The 17950-nt window shown below is 40.2% G+C and overlaps 1 protein-coding gene across 1 annotated transcript in view; it reads left to right on the top strand.

Annotated features, from left to right (window-relative positions):
• Positions 1 to 17950, top strand: part of LOC139472771 (uncharacterized) — a 97264-nt gene that overhangs the window by 46521 nt on the left and 32793 nt on the right. Inside the window, exon 3 of the mRNA XM_071255238.1 lies at positions 1705 to 1747. The gene's annotated coding sequence lies outside the window, so the exon portion shown is untranslated. The remainder of the gene's footprint in view (positions 1 to 1704; positions 1748 to 17950) is intronic.

The raw sequence follows: 17950 nt of genomic DNA, 5'->3' as shown, positions 1-17950 counted from the left end.
AGCACTTTACCCAGACTAAATGTAACAATTCATCCACAAATCGGCACTCGGTTAATATAGTTCAATGTTTTACAACCTAGCAAAGGGAGCTTATCTCCCCATTTCTATAATCACCACCAATTAGTTTTTATTTAAAAAGGTTGTATTTCGACGAAGAATAATCCTTTTTATTGTTACTAATACCCAGCCTCAAACTTTAGTAGCAATATGAGCCTGTTGTACTATCACTGTACGAGTGTCATGTGACACAAGAATTAATGTCGGTCACTGTTCACCTCGGCAGGTGAACCCACTCACACACATTCCTGGGCGGTCCAGATGATTGTTTTACGAGGGCCAGCTACACGTGCAGGTCGTAAACAGACCTCTATCGCTCCTCGGGTGTCCTCCCGTGGTCATTAATGTCCCTTAAATCCTTCTCCGGACAGCTGATGTTCCGACCACGGACAGCTGCTGGGTCGCCCAATTTACTTATCTACATACATATATGTGTTCCGGATAGTAGATGCTTTTTTCTTCAATTCCTGGTTTTCTTGTACAAACGACACGCTTTTAAAACACATCTGTGACGTCATTCCATTGTTTGAACGCTCCATTGTTTTTCAGGAATGGAGAGTTGCTTGTCAACTGTACATTATCTTGAAGCAACATTTGAATTCTGGTTTATTTTTCAAATATTTTCAACTACAGAATATTTTGTCAAAGTGTAAAAGTAGGGATGAGGGGAATATCCTCGTAACTCTCAATTCCTTAAAAAATAATGTCCATTATTTTTAAGGAATGGAGAGTTAATCGGACATTCCCGTCTACGCAAAAGACCAAAGAATAAAAGGAACTATCAATGTTATTACATCGGATATGATGATGATGATGATGATGATGATGATGATGATGAGTGAATGAGTATGGTTTTACGCCGCAGTTAGCAATATTCCAGCAATATCACGGCGGGGGACACCAGAATGAGATGATGATGATGATGATGATGATGATGATGATGATGATGATGATGATGATGATGATTATTATTATTATTATTATTATTATTATTATTATTATTATTATTATTATTATTATGTCTTTGTTGATACATGTCATCGTACGCCGGTTGCGTACTTCAATGCTGATGATGTCAGTCACTGGATTGTTTGATCCACACGCGATTATTCCATATAGGTGGAATATTGCTGAGTGCGGCGTTAAACAACAAACAACAAACATTATTATTAGTATCATTATTGTGATCCGTATCATCATCGTTATTTAAATGTGAAGACTATGTGCGTTTTGTACATGATGACATTCTATCATCAAAACAGGAAAATCTAATTTAGATTATCTAAATAACAAAACCAGTGATGAACACAGTTTTGAATTAATTCACTTTACAATAATATTATTTCAACAAATTACGTATAAGGATCAAACACATATTATTAACTTTCGTCAATTCGTTAAGAAATCTGTATTTAATTCATACAAAACTATACCATATATGGGCAGCCATTTATCACCCACCCATTAGAGCTCTGGCGGTGAACGATAATCTATTTGTATAAGGCTTATGTTGAAATCCGGATGTTTTCCTGAAGTACTTGTGGATGCAAGTGTTTCTTGCATATCATTACGTCATGTTTGTCAACAAGGCTGTCGACAGCTGGCATGGGAGTTCCGCATCACTGATCAATATCTTGTTTGTTTCAGAACCAAAGAAGTCCAGCCTAGCAACAAAGACATTTCGATTTCGGTGAGTAAAAATTCTTTTCGAAATAATTTTTTGTCAACCGGACAACCGTTCGCTTTCCATGGTTGAGAACATTGCGAAGAATTGGAACGTGTATCTTGAGCGGCCTTACCGTTTCTCTATCGTTCGTTTTCATCCTACCAGACTTGACACTTTATTTCTGAAAAGTTTGTATATTTCTTTGTTCCATTATAAGGTTACGTACAGTGTCAAATCCGATTTGTTTACTGTGACCCTGTATAAAGATATGAAGATTTTACGAACGAAGAGTAATTAGGTTTTTATGATGGAGGAAAATTAGTAATTAGCAGGTGTAAATTTAGGCGACATTGTGAGTGAGTGAGTGAGTGAGTGAGTGAGTGGGTGGGTGGGTGGGTGGTTGAGTGAGTGAGTGAGTGAGTGAGTGAGTGAGTGGGTGGGTTGGTTGGTGGGTGCTCGGGTGGGTGAGTGAGTGAGCGAGTGAGTGCCAAATAAACGAGTGAGTGAGTGAGTGAGTGAGTGCTAAATAAACAAGTCTCCTGCATGATCCACTGGTAGAAAGGACGACCACGATCCAAAACATTGCAGAGAAAAAAAGGAGGAACCGAACGTGACCTACAAATGTTCCGATCAGTGAAAGTTTCCAGTATACAAATACAACATCTCCGCGCGGATCGCCACATTACTGCAAACCACGACACCGGGAAATACAAAATACGATAGAGAATCTGTTTGCTTCTTGTCTGGTATTCCCATTAAAAAAGTTCCAAGCGTTGACGCGGTAACACTGTTCCGTCTCAAGGGCAGCGATAACGCTATGTCTTAGCGTGTCCATTATTCCAAGGCTAAGCGTTTGGTTGAGGTGTTAAGGGTAATAAATCAATGTTTCTGACTTCATAGAACTTACAAATATCCTCTGGATTCGACACATTTCGGTGATTGCTGACAACACAGACACGCCGGTTACGTTGTAAAAATGACACGTTGGTATGACGCAAATTTGGCAAAACTAAAAAATAGATTGGAGTTGGTGTGATGTGTGATTAATTGGCAAAATAATGTTGGTCTTCAGGGTTATTATGAAAACACATTGTCGAAGTTCATTTTGTCATTAATCATTTTCTTCACGAAATCTTTATTTTCCACAAATATATCACTTACTGTGAATCATATGAACAAACATTGCATGTTTTGATTGGATAATATGTGTTGTTTGTGTGCACGCGTTACACGTACCAGTTTGATATTGACGAGATGTCAATATATGTCCGTCAGCATTGCACCAATCAAACAAGACGGAAATCTACATGGATCGCCTTGTAATGAAGTACAGCTGTAATGAAATATACAACTATTTTCAACCAGCCATGTCTGATACGACAGTTTCCTGTAGCACATGTCAATTTCATTCACGTCAATTTCAGTCATGTCAATTTCAAGCATGTCAATTTCAATCACGTCAATTTCAATCATGACAATTTCAATCATGTCAATTTCAGTCATGTCAATTTCAATCATGTCAATTGCATATGGTTTCCAACAGATTCAATTTACTTCAATACATTTCGACGAACTGTTTCAATATTTTTCCATATCGGCAACAAATGGATTGAGATAGCTTTTCTGCCATATTTCCGTTAAAGGTATGCGCGCTTTATAGCATAATGAACATGGTATCCTACGCGATGTTTTGAATGACAGAAATACATGCGTGTCGATAGCACTTAGCGATGGTAATTGGCAATATTCCGTGTATTATCACCTCCGCATGTCCGCTGAATGCGATATGACATGAAATCGATTACATTACGGTTGTGCATGTTCTGTACACGGACTCGACGTGACAGGTATTGATGGGGGTTATTTAGCTGGGATGGAGGTAAGCCTCTATTATTAGTGGTTTTTAAAGGGGCTTGGCAGTGATAAGCTGGTTTTGTTGCAGAGCATGTCAGAAGGGGCAGTATGTGGGAAGCGTTTTAGTTGTTAATTGCAAAAGCATTTACTGATAATGGTTATTTAACGAGCTATTTGACCTAATTGTCATGTTAATGCATAGCTGGTCGTTTTTCGAACCGCGAATATGTACATACAGTAAAGTACGGTTATAACGAACTCAAAGGGACAACTAATTTTTAGTTCGTTATAACCGTAGTTCGTTATAAGCATATATTCAGCATAACTACAGCAAATAGTCGGGACCAAAAAAGTAAGTTCGTTACAAGCGTATTCGTTATAACCGTAGTTTACTGTACTTTGAATTTTACTTACATCAATCAAAAATAATATTTTCCTCAGATTACGATCTGTAGTTTTAGAATGTTTTTAAAATCACCGTTATTTCACCCAAAACGCATAATTTATTTAACTGAAGCCAAGTAGTGGCTGCAACAGGCCTCGTTCAACACATGAATCTATCCGCGAAACTGCCCAACGTGACGTCGGTGTGTGAAAGTGCGTTTTGCGCCGCATTCCGCAATCCTCCAACAATGGTCTGTAAAAAGATGAGTCTGGACCGGGCAAATCAGTGATTAAAAGCAGGGCAACTATTAAGGGCATATTGCACAATGATAATTTTTTAATTCTTTCAAAAGCAAAAACAACTTCCTATCATTATTTCTTATAAAAAAAACAAAATGAAGGTGTGGGGAAATGTCGTACTTTGAGCCGGGAAATGTCCTACTTTGAGTGGGGAAACGTCCTATTTAAAGTTTGGAATTGTCCGGGGAAGAAATGTCCTACTTTGAGAGGGGAAATGTCTAACCATTGAGTCTAACCATTGAGTCTAACCAGTGAGTCTAACCAGAGAGTCCAACCAGTGAGTCTAACCAGTGAGTCTAACCAGTGAGTCTAGCCAGTGAGTCTAACCAGTGAGTCTAACCAGTGAGTCTAACCAGTGAGTCTAGCCAGTGAGTCTAACCAGTGAGTCTAACCAGTGTGTCTAACCAGAGACTCTAACTAGTGAGTCTAGCCAATGAGTCTAGCCAGTGAATCTAACCAGAGAGTCTAACTAGTGAGTCTAACCATTGAGTCTAACCAGAGAGTCTAACCAGTGAGTCTAGCCAGTGAGTCTAGCCAGTGAGTCTAGCCAGTGAGTCTAACCAGAGAGTCTAGCCAGTGAGTCTAACCAGAGAGTCTTACCAGTGAGTCTAACCAGTGAGTCTAACAAGAGACTCTAACCAGTGTGTCTAACCAGAGACTCTAACCAGTGAGTCTAACCAGAGAGTCTAACCAGTGAATCTAACCAGAGAGTCTAACTAGTGAGTCTAACCATTGAGTCTAACCAGAGAGTCTAACCAGTGAGTCTAGCCAGTGAGTCTAGCCAGTGAGTCTAGCCAGTGAGTCTAACCAGAGAGTCTAGCCAGTGAGTCTAACCAGAGGGTCTAACCAGTGAGTCTAACCAGAGAGTCTAACAAGAGACTCTAACCAGTGAGTCTAACCAGTGAGTCTAACCAGAGAGTCTAAATAAGGCAGCTTCACCAAGCAGTCTATATAAGGCTATGTTACATATACCTTCTAATCCCACCTCGACACCACCTGAAAATAAAGACCCATCTCGGCGTTTTTAAGTAATTCCAATCATCACACATCCACGTGGATGAATATTTAGACAGGAATTAAAGTGCCCGACATTTGTGATACTTTAAGAATCCATCACACACTTTAGTGAGAGCTGACGTCAAGTCCCGAGCAACGGGTTTGAGATACGATGTTATTTACATTGTGTTCGCACCGGATCAACTCTGAAATCCTAGACCGACAACAAATTACATACAGTAAGGTGTGAATAGGGACTCGCTTGGCAATCATGTGTCGAAATTTATCATAAAAAGTTTCATTGTTAAGAATAATTTCCCGTCTTAATCCTGACTTCGAGAGACCGGGGGCGAGGAGATGTTTGTGAGGGTCCCCACTGTCAGAATAATCGCTGCATATTTAGAGCGTGTCTTTAATGCACTCTCAGACACATGCACAGTGGTTGTCGTATTTAGTAATAAGTGCGATCACCCGAAACTGTTGAATTGCACTCGGGGCGGTCGGGTAGCCTGATGGTTAAAGCGTTCGCTCGTCACGCCGAAGACCCGGGTTCGATTCCCGATATGGGTTCAATGAATGAAGCCCATTTATGGTGTTTATTGCTGGAATATTGCTACAAGCGGCGTAAAACCATACTCACTCACTTAAATGGCACTCAACGTGTACTATCTACCTGTGCTAAAAACTTTCAGTTGGTGAGTGAGTACGGTTTTATGCCGCCTTTATCAATATACAAGAATGTTTGTTTTTCATATTTATTTAAGGTATAACTAGACCTAAGGGATGACACTTTCGGAGACAAATACACTCAATACAATTATTACAGTCCAGTGAGTGATATCATGAGCATCGATCCACGCAATTGTGATTATATGACACACCTCAACCAGGTCAGCGAGCCTGACCCCCAGATCCCGTCTCTTACGACAAGCATGGGTTGCTAGAGACCAATTCGAACCCCCGAAAATTCTTGGAAAAAATTCCTGCGACATAAATAACAGGTTTTTTCTCGTGTTTGGCCCCTTGATAGACGAAGTACCGTATTATATATGCAGAAATCAAATACTTGCTAGATATGTGATTACAAAGTACACGTGATCTGTTAATTCAGAAATGTTTTAATCCGGACGATTTTTCTGTCTTAAATTGATTGATGCTAAACACACACTCAATGTCACAGTTGAATATAATCCATCACATAAAAGCGACAAAACCCTCTCCATTCGTTACCACTCGCCTCTTTCCGTAACCTTCAAGGCTTGTCCCGGAATAACACGAGTTGGTCACGAATGAACCCTCTCCTTAACCATAATAAAATCGTTACGACATCGACTATATCATGAACATGTTTTTTTATGAATCACTATGGAGTTCTGCCAAATTTCTTCAGGTGTTCGCCAAAGTGTGAGCGAACCTTGGATTTCAAAGGGACCACTAATTTTAGTTCGTTATAGCCGTAGTTCGTTATAAGCATATATACAGCATAACTACAGAAAATAGTCGGGACAAAAAAGTAAGTTCGTTCTATCCGTCAGTTCGTTATAAGCGTGTTCGTTATAAACGTAGTTTACTGTATACTTCATGGAGTGTGAAAATTATTTTTCAAGCGAATATGTGCCCGCTAGACCCTCATCTTGCCTCCCTAACCCTGGCCGCGTACTTGTGACAGTTTATCACAAGCCAACGAACACCATTGTCCCGCCAGTATATTCTACAATACACTGTTTGTTCGCCGCGTAGCTCTAAGGTCTGCCCCTATTATCAGTTCGGCGATGTTTCCATACAAGCGGGGTCTAGTGGACATATACGGCACACTGAAAGTCGTCAATAGTGGCGGTGTCAGAACAGCACCCTGCATGTGCAATTCTCTCACTTCACTGATTAGAAGAGAGAAAGTGTGAATAGATTTATTTATTTTGAAGTATATAGCCCAAGGTCGTGTTACCTAGATTAAGTGGTTTACATTGTAATGTGGCACATGTAAAATGCTTGTTTTTTTTAAAGAATAGATTGTTTTTTATCACACGTGCAGAGGGTTAACGTGGTTTTTCTTGAGATGTTTTTGAAGAAAGACGTCCTTGTACTACATTTTGACAACTGTTGATCTGCGACATTTGAGGCAGACTAAATGAGAGACTGGGTTGTATATGTTTCATGTAAAGTGAGTGAGTGAGTTGGGTTTAACGCCGCTTTTAACATTATTCCAGTTATATCACGGCGTGGCAGGTTAATGTGGGATGAAAGCCCGAAGTGATGCAGGTCTCAGACGTTTACCACTTCGGTGAAACCCACGAGCACGCGTATGGTGCTGACATACCTTGAAACTTAAGTTTGGCGAACTGGGATTTGAACCCACGATTATCGGATTCTGGCGAGCACAGGGGCGGTAACTCTGCACAGCGAATTGCGATGCCTCAGACTAACTGGGCCCCGTGATGCCGTATCATGTATAAAAATCGGTTACATTCTGAAATAACAATACAAATTCAATGTCACTTGATCTACTGCAAAGTACGCTGTGATATAACTGCAATAATGTTAAAATCGGCGTTATACCCAACTCACTCACTCACTCACTCACTCACTCACTCACTACTGCAACGAATCTGAAGACAGATTAATTAACGATTAATAATATAATACATCGCACTCCAGATAAAAATAACATGATCATTTCAAAAAAAGAAGATGAAAGAAAACAGAAGGATAATGTCAAAATAATTTGTCTGTAAATTGAAATGATCTCACAAGCAATTTAACCATGGATTAAAACATATGTATTTCAAAACTATACCTTAACGCACAAAACAAATCATAAAAATCGCCCATCTTGAAATGTGCTCTAACATGCAAATTTTCAAACTTATTTGACAAGGAAGTACTTTATTATCGGATGAACACGAACAGATAAGCATTCGACAGTAACTAAAATATCTTGTGAAATTGTAAAGGCCGTTGAATTAAAGCGGAAATAAAAACAGCTGATATTAAATTGGATTCTATTCGCGGAGTTTTAAATACCACATAGACATTCTGAAATGCATGTGTATTGTAGCTCACTTGCAGTATCTATGCTGCAGGGCGGGTTTTTCTTGCGTGATGTTGAATCAGTTGTGTAAAAAATATTCACGCACCATTGAACCGTGTTATCAAGTCTCATAGCATTTCCCTTTAATTTCCATCACCTAAGCTACAACGTACGACGTGTTCACACTCAACCTGACAGGCTGAAATATACAAGCTGGTTGCAAGTTGGTGCAAATTGCTCCACAAACACGATATTCACGAGCAACACCTGCAGTTGTGGTTTGACGAGCGTATCAAACAGTGCCGACGGCTTGTATATTTCTGAAATTGACCTGATCCAGCTGCACGGACAAACACGACTGCCTCGCTCATCTCAGCACCTGTTGCACGGGTAAAGGGGCGTGGTTTACGGCTTGTACATTACAACGTGAACAGATCTTTGCTGCTTTAAAGTCATACCACCGTGACACGTGTCTGTTAATTGTGCTCAAGGCTTTGAAACAGCAGGTTGGATGGTCTTCTTGTGATACATTATTGATTAGATACGCAAAGTTTTGAAGACATTCATATCAGTGACATCTTTCAAATATTCAACAGGTTATACCTTTAATAACATTTCCAATTGTTTTGGGGGTTTTTAAATGAGAAACACGATTATTTGTTTGTAATGTGTATTTTATTAACGACTGCATGTCAACGATAACCGCATGTCAACGCTCGTTATAATTATAGCACGCACGTACGCACGCATGCACGCAAGCAAGCACGCAAACAGAGAAAAATTGTTCCCCAACGAACCCGTACTGACACCGACAGGATAATAATAGCAGTTTCCTTCAATAATACTCCGAAAGACGGGTTCCCGGATTACCGGGTATGGCTGTTGAAACATCAACTGCGTCCGCGCAAACGGAAGCGAGGCCCGTGCAGGATATCGGGTTGCGTGAGCGCCTGCTGCCAAGACTGTGACACATTCGTCACTGGGATGTGGGGTATTCCCAGGGCCCCCTCACCCCCCTGTCAACACCTGAGGTCACTCACACTGCAGCTCGGCATGCCAGGAATCCCCAACCCAACAGAGGGAAGCTAAAACTGCTGATTTAAGTAAAATAAAGTTCCCCATCACCGGAGAGTCACACTGATGCGGGATGCATCCTCATCAAATGTAGTGTTATATTTAAGTTGATGCAGATATACCTAAAACTATATAATAAGATAGAGACGCTTCCAAGATTAATGCACTTATACATTATACGGCGACGTGTGTGTGTGTGTGTGTGTGTGTGTGTGTGTGTGTGTGGCTGCCCGTTTTGTGCGAATTTATAGTGCTAGCCCACAGAGACACCATGCCGCAGTTGAACATGAATACCCACCCCACTCAGTCACCGTATGCTGACTCCAAGCCGACCAGTCCTTGTTTTAGCCCCTTAATGCCGAGGGTAACAACAAGTACCATCTTTTAACGTCTTTGGGTACGACGCGGACGGGGATCGAACCCCGGACCTTCCGCTCTCCGGGCGGACTCTCCCACCCGCACACACAACCCGCACCCCACACCCGCACACACACAACCCACACCCGCACACACAACCCACATACCCACCCGCACAAACAACCCGCACCCCACACCCGCACACACAACCCACATACCCACCCGCACACACAACCCGCACCCCACACCCGCACACACAACCCACATACCCACCCGCAAACACAACCTACACACCACCACACACTACATACCCACCCGCACACACAACCCACATACCCACCCGCACACACAACCCACACCCCACACCCGCACACACAACCCACATACCCACCCGCACACACAACCCACACCCCACACCCGCACACACAACCCACATACCCACCCGCACACACAACCCACACCCCACACCCGCACACACAACCCACACCCGCACACACAACCTACATACCACAAAACCCCACATACTCACCCCACCCACCCCCAAACACACACCGGTACCTAGGTACCCTCACGTATTGAGGGTATTTCCCCAGCTCCTACTCCCTGCTGACTTGTAGAACCTGGGTAGACTCGAAGCTTCTCATTTTGAAACGCATAATCGTAAAACAAATCCCAGTGCGTGACTTGTAAAAAACTCCAGCCTACCAGTTAGTAATAGTGTGACAAGAGGTTGTCATTTTCGTATCTAATGTCAAGGAAATTAATGCGAAAATAATCCCAAGTTGACATTAGCGATTCAATGTATCCCTCAGTCGCACACAAATACCCCAGTCTACCTGGTGGTGAGGGGGTGGTTGGGGGTAGGGATGTCTCAATACACCGGCCTGATCACCGACTCCCTTTAACGTTTCGCCGCCCTGGACAAAGAGGAATTGGGGCAGTGTAGGGCATTAGGGTCGTTATGTTGGGAGTGGGGTGGGGTGAGATGGCGTGGGTTAGGGTTGGGTTGGGTTTTTGGGGGTTCTTTTGTTGTTGTTGTTGTTTTGTTTGTTTGGTTTGGGGTTTTTTTGTTTTGTTTTGTTTTTTTGGGGGGTTGGGTGTTTCTTTAAAAATGTTTGTTTTGTTGTTGTTGTTGTTGTTTTGGTTTGTTTTGTTTGTTTGTTGTTGTTTTGTTTTGTTTTTGTTTTTTTTTTTGGGGGGGGGGGCAATTTGGTAGGTGGATGTTTCCTGTACTGAACACGCTGTATTTCCTGGCGTGTCCTACTTCAGTTACTAATGATTTGTGTGGCTATATTCTCACAAAGAACTTTACGACAGAACCATCCTTCCGTATGCTAAATCTACAGCTTTTATACCTTCGACACGTTTTCACTATAAAGGATAAATTTTCAAGATTTAGATTTGCGAATTAAAGGTTATTTAATTATCTGCATATATGAAATGTTGTTTATTGTTTATTTCGTAAGACCAGTAGCCCCGACTACGTGGACTAGCATGGTCATGTGATGTCCCCATGTTGACTTAAATGGTAATCAGTTGATTAGAATTTGGTAATTGTCATTTGAGCTATTAAATCAATCACACATTACATAAAACGTCTTTTCTATGTACGTTTCCCTTATCGACTGTTCTAGACGCTATAACCGCTCCCATTCTATCCCTCCCAATCTGTGTTAATGGCTACGTAGCCGTTTAGAAAACTATTTTGCTTTGTTTTTTGTAACATTATTCACTGAAGGATTGAAGGATATGACCATACCATAAGGAGTTTACAGAGGCCTATTGTTTTATGGGGGAGGTAGGGTAGCCTAGTGGTTAAAGCGTTCGCTCGTCACGCCGAAGACCCGGGTTCGATTCCCGACATGGGTACAACGTGTGAAGCCCATTTCTGGTGTCCCCCGTCGTGATATTGCTGGAATATTGCTAAAAGCGGCGTAAAACCATACTCACTCACTATTGTTTTATGAAATGACGGCAAAATATACACTAGTTGTCTATTTAGATGTGCAAAGAATTGGACAACAGCAATAACAACGCGGGGCAGATAAATTTTCTTCATTTGAAAACTTGGTCATTTGAAAACTGATGGTCGTTTAATGTAATATGGAGAAGAAAACTCGTTCTTGTTTCATGGAATTCAACACAATTGAACAAATTCATCTGTAATAGCCTTTGAAGGACATAATATATATTTCATTTAATTGATACTCTTTCGGAAGAATGGGTCATTCAGAAAACAGGCGCAATACCCAAAGTAAGAAGCTGAATACAGTTTTTTGTTTGGTTAAAAGACGTGGTTAGTTTGTCTGTAATGTATCAATTTTATGTACTGAATAAACTCATGCTACGTTTTGTCGACCCCCCTGCTAACAATAGATTTAGCCAATCCTCATCTACCCCATGTTGGTTTTCACTGTACTTTTCTTATCAGATCTAAAACACATTTTCCTGACAACTATCTCGCATAGATACTTGATTTTATCAAATAAGCACTAATCTGTCGTTGACACGATACCATTAAATGCACTATTGTCGCCAAAGCCTGTTCCATTATCCAATCTCAATACTTTTACCCTCACAGCTATCTTTTATAAAGTCAGATTCTCAGCTGATAATTGAGTCTTAGCCGACACGGTGTCATCGCGAGATACTATCAACCCGACAACTTCTTTTTGTCACACCCGGAATTGTATTATCCTTCAAACTTGCTCGCAGATATTCCCCCGCCTCCGTGAATGCACGTAATTAAGTTTCAGGACAACGCACCAACGCGTTGGCTGTGGCCTGTGAACAGGATATGTTACCCGGGGTTACGAAATTAGGGGTCGGGGTGGTGGTTTGGGGGATTGGTAAACCCCTCAGGGTAGGGGAAAACTGCGTGGTGTTGATTCGCAGAGAAAGCATGCTATTATGCAGGTGAAAGGTCATTATTGTTGACAAATAATTTCTTAAGGGGTCAGGAATTACGTTTAGGGAGGGGGACATGCCATGTAAGTTGGGAGACCCTTAATTAGTCGTTGTGGGTGGAGAAATATTGTTGCAACGGCTCACTGGTCATTTCGACTGCCAGTAATGAGTTTTGTATGAGTCAGAATGGACTTGCTTATCTCCTTAATTGAAAATGCCAAAACACGATTCTGGTCATTGACTTTGAAATAATGACGTGAAGACGTTTGTTCTGTATCTTTGACTGTGGAAAAACAAATTTACACTTTTTTAACATGTTTACAAGATCTTTTGTTGTGTGTAAATCTAAACGATTACGCCTTGTGCACGGCTGTATGGCATGACATGCACTTGAAGCTCCAACCTACACGCATTTTGTCAATTCACTGTGACAAAGCGTATATTTTTAATTAATATTTTAATAGTTTTAATTAAAAAACTTATTATATTTTCAATTTTGGGGACATTCAACGAAGGATTAACCTAATGCATATTAATAATGAATTAGTCCGTGTTTTTACCATTAATTTTGTACTGGCGTTAATAATGTTTTCCATATTTAAAAAACCCAATTCAATAACCAGTATGATGATAGTCATTTTATCGACATAATTGCTACATTAAATTGCATAGATATGAGACACACTCTTTCATATGCTAAAATAGATGGTCAACAAAATTATTTGTATTCACAACTGACCACCCTCCATTTTAACCCTACTATATGCCCAATACTAAATATATATATTATAATGTGTATTAATGGCCAGTATCACATTATGGCTATGAATATGTAAAGAATAGTGACATGTTTTGAAATAATGGAAATTGTTTTGGTCTGCCGATTTATAGCGGACCAATTCCTCAATGTATGCTATTGATGTTCTGACCGATTTGCACAATATGGCACGTCTGACATATACTGACCAACAGAAATAAGGGAACATTGAGAAATAGTTATTAATGTTTGTTGTGATCAGAAGAACGTTTCACGTCAGCAGATTAAGTCACATATCGTCCTTTTAGTATAATGTGGTAACTATACTGACGGGCAAAATAAAGTATACACCCATGTTAGATAATAGCTAAACGGAAACAAACAAGACGTGGTTATTCGATGATAATGATTTTTTCATACGGGTATCATAGTTGTGTTTTAAACCTTAGGTTAGCATTGTTTCAGCGACTGTTTTAGCCTTCACTGATTTATATATATATATATATATATATATATATATATATATATATATATATATATATATATATATTCCTTCTGGCTTCCGAAGTGGTTGCTAAGTAATGCAGGTCTTATCACTTACGTGAAAGCCTTCATCGAATCCTAGTACATCTAAGGGGCGCAACTCTGCATCAGTTAATTTCGACGACTGGGCCTGCTGTCGGTATAGACAGAGTCGTATATCTAGTTCCACGACTGCAGGAACGTCATTACTACGTCAACATTGCACAGCACTTTGTTGTGCGGATATGCACAATTGTGATCCGCTGCATGCAAGCATGTAAGCGTTTAGGTCATGACCCCGCTTTAAGAGCTTGCAGCACACAACAAACGTTTATGTTGTGACATCCCATCTACAATATTACTGTTCTGCTACAACGGACAGACATACACGCCACGCCCTTCTAGTTCCGAGAGAATGCTCAATTCACACAAATTTATGGTCATGTAAGCATATACTTTAATACTACGTATAGCCAACGATACCGTTGTGCACCATTGCACTTGGGCATTTATTATTATTTACATATTTTACATGCACAAGCTGCATAATATTTATGTATAAACTAGCAGCACGCTCATAGTCCCCTTATCCTTGACATTTCTTCATGGGCGTATATTGTTTGTTTGTTTGTTTGTTTGTTTAACGCCGCACTCGACAATATCCCAGCTATATGACGGCGGTCTGTAAATAATCGAGCCTGGACCACACAATATAATGATTAACATCATGAGCATCGATCCACGCAATTGGGATACGACGACATGCATCAAACGAGTCGGCGAGCCTGACCACCCGATTCCGTTAGTCGCCATTTACGGCAAGCATGTGTTGCTGAAGACCTATTCTACCCCGAATCTTCGTCGTTTTAGTAGTTTCACACATACATGTATATGTTAAGGGTTAATAGGCGGTGGCACGTATCCCTTGTACAGCCTACAGATCGCTAATTCGTTGGAGGCGGAGAGTAGTTGGATGGGTGACCGTGTTCGTCAGCATCACTCCTGAGAGTTTCTGTCATACAGACCCTGATACAAATATATCCAATACAGCCCATGCAAGTCTATAGTGTTTGGCAAGTCTAGATTACTGCAGTGTCTGAAAATGAAGAGAATCTCTAGGCTCTTTTTTTTATTATATTTTATTACGATAATTTAATTTCCCCTCCTCCTCCTCTCTCTCTCTCCCTCACCCCCCCCCCCCCCCCCCCCCCCTTCCTTGACATGGGATCTTAGAAAAGGAAAGCAGAAAGACACATTCTAGTGCTCATTTGTAGCAGTATGTATTAAAGCTGCGTAAAATCAAACCCACTCACTCATCCCGGAACACAGGCTCTGTATGGCAACACATCAATGTGATGGAATCTGTCCCCACAGACTACACATGCCGCAATCATCTACTTCATCTGCGGACCTCCTACAAAGTAAACGTTTTTAACCCCATCTAATACCTCCATGGCTAGTAGCCCAGGTGCGTAGGATAAGAATAGATCTGCAACCTCATTACCTTCTCGTAACACAAGCCAACCTGACATTGTCTCATTGTTACCTTGACAAACACACACAACCCAGAATCTTGAAATGTACATGGGTGGCTAATTGCACTTGAAATCTACATTTGTACTACTGGACAAAACGCCAGTCTTAATGAACCATGAAATTAACAGACGATGCTCTAAATGAGCCTCTGAGATCTTTACGCAAGAGATTTGACATAAGGTTTCGTTTTCTGACTCTGGGGTATAAAATACAAGGTAAATATGTCTGATTGTTTTGAGTGGGCGGGATATTGTATTGTCATTGACCTTGGTGACAGATGTAATTGACTATTAAGTGATATTGACATGGATGTAGATTTCAAAGCTGCCTCAAGGGATCGTGGATGCTTTGTGCGATTCCTAAGTTGTATTCGCGTGTTTAAGAGTTCATTTGTATTACATAAGAATCAAACTCTTGTTGAAAGTTGTCTTACTGTTTCTTATTTCACCAACGAAAAACCAAAGAATAACATATTGCGGTCATGAATTCTTCACCGATGACAAATACATATCTCCATTTTCATTTGTTATCCATATCATTGTACATGTACTTGTTTTTATCTATATCCCAATATAGTTTGGTTTTTTTTATCTCTGTCACTATATAATTTCTATCTATATCACTATATATTGTTTTTATCCATATCACTATATACTTTTATCTTTATCTCTGTCACTATACTTTTTGTCTTTTTCACTGTATATCCATATCACTATATTTTTTATCTTTATCACAATATCTTTTTATCCATATCACTATATCTTTATCTCTGTCACTATACTTTTTCACTGTATATCCATATAACTATATTTTTTATCTCTATCACTATATTTGTATCTCTGTCACTATACTTTTTGGTCTATTTCACTATATTTTTATCTATTTTATTAGTCGTTTAATCGCACTTGACTCACCCTGCTTCTTAAAAGCAGAAACAAGTGTTTAACTATCCTTCCTAAAAAAGGTTTGTAAAAAATAAAATTTCAAAATTTTAAATATTGTAGGCATACAGATCTGAACAGTCAATTTAATTGCGATTACTAACTACGTCATATTAATCCTTTGTTAGATTTAAGTGCTTTTTTAGTGACGGATTAGTCGTCAAAGTCACTGTATTTGAAAATTCAATAATTGGCATTAACGTTAGAAACACAAATTTAAGCGGAAAGAATGCAGCTTTGAGTTGACCAAATTTGCCTTTCCTTGCTGTGTAAATATATTATTCGGTTAATGTTTCCTAGCGAAGTAGCCGAGCATGTAGCGAATACATAGTGATATGCAGAGCCTTGACACTGAGAGGGGTAGTGTATGCCGACCATGTGTTTCTTAAGGTGAAATATCTTATTGAGTTGTTTTAAAAAGCTTTTAATTATATTCTGATTCACGGGGAAATTAGTCACGAATATGGCCCTGAGCAAAACTCACGATTTCATTCACGCCAAATATTATGTTGAAATATTTTGCCGATAGGTCCTAGCTATGAGAATAGCGTCAGTTTCCATGAGCTGATGGAAGATGACCATCCCTTATGCTCAGTCTGAAGTTTTGATTGCCAGCCATACATACATACAGGACAATCTCTGGCTTCGAGTTTGTCTGCACTCAAACTCATTTGTATTCAACGAGAGCGCAAGTATACACGACGTACGGCAGTTACTTCCCTTTGTAACTTCAACATGTAAAATGTATCATTTTCAAACACTCTGAAAACATTCTGAGTTTTTGAGTCGAGATTTCTTAATACATTCTACCTTCTGTGTATGCAATCAGAAAATATCAAACGGTTTCGTCAAGGAAATCAAAAACGTTGAACTCGTGGTATAGAACGATGATATCTAGGTCTGGAAGCGCTGATCCGTGAAAGCCCCGCCTCGTTTTCAGCACATGAATCTGATTGGCTAGCGAGCTCATCACGTGGGGTCTATTTTCGCTGCTGGCTGTTTGCAGACGAGAAAGCTTCAATCAGCTACAGTTCGTTATCACCCTCAGCTAGATTGCCCGAGGGTAAGGATTTTATGCCTCGGTGACCCGGGTGGGTGATTTTGAATGGCAGACATATCACGGCTAGGGTATAGGTGAGGCAAAGAGCTGTGACAGTTTAGTAGAGGAAGCTAGCGAGCGCTACACACCATCTCGCCGCTCGAGGATTTAACACCAGACTGTCAAGCGTGTTCAGAAAAGAGGACTGTACGCTCATAAACTGGATATTCATTGGATATACATGTGTATGGTAGGTAAGTGCGTTTTGAATCACAAACATGAGTTCACTTGAACGTTCTATCAGAAAACATAATTATCTGAGATTTGTTCAGAAGTGATGCTTGTCACCTGTTAAAGTTGAATAGTATCCTCTCAAACTCCATATCGCTGTCATGCTTTTTACTGATATACCTGATGTCCTACGTTTAATGACGATATGTACAAAATGTTCGACTTATGCTTATATTATTATATGTATTCAGGTTTTATATATATGCATATGTCATTGACAACTGACAACGCACGTGAGTTT

The sequence above is a fragment of the Haliotis cracherodii genome, unplaced genomic scaffold (genome assembly GCF_022045235.1).
Source record: "Haliotis cracherodii isolate W230 unplaced genomic scaffold, xgHalCrac1.p SCAF_25, whole genome shotgun sequence".
NCBI classification, from domain to species: Eukaryota; Metazoa; Mollusca; class Gastropoda; order Lepetellida; family Haliotidae; genus Haliotis; species Haliotis cracherodii.
This window is presented reverse-complemented; position numbering and strand designations above follow the sequence as displayed.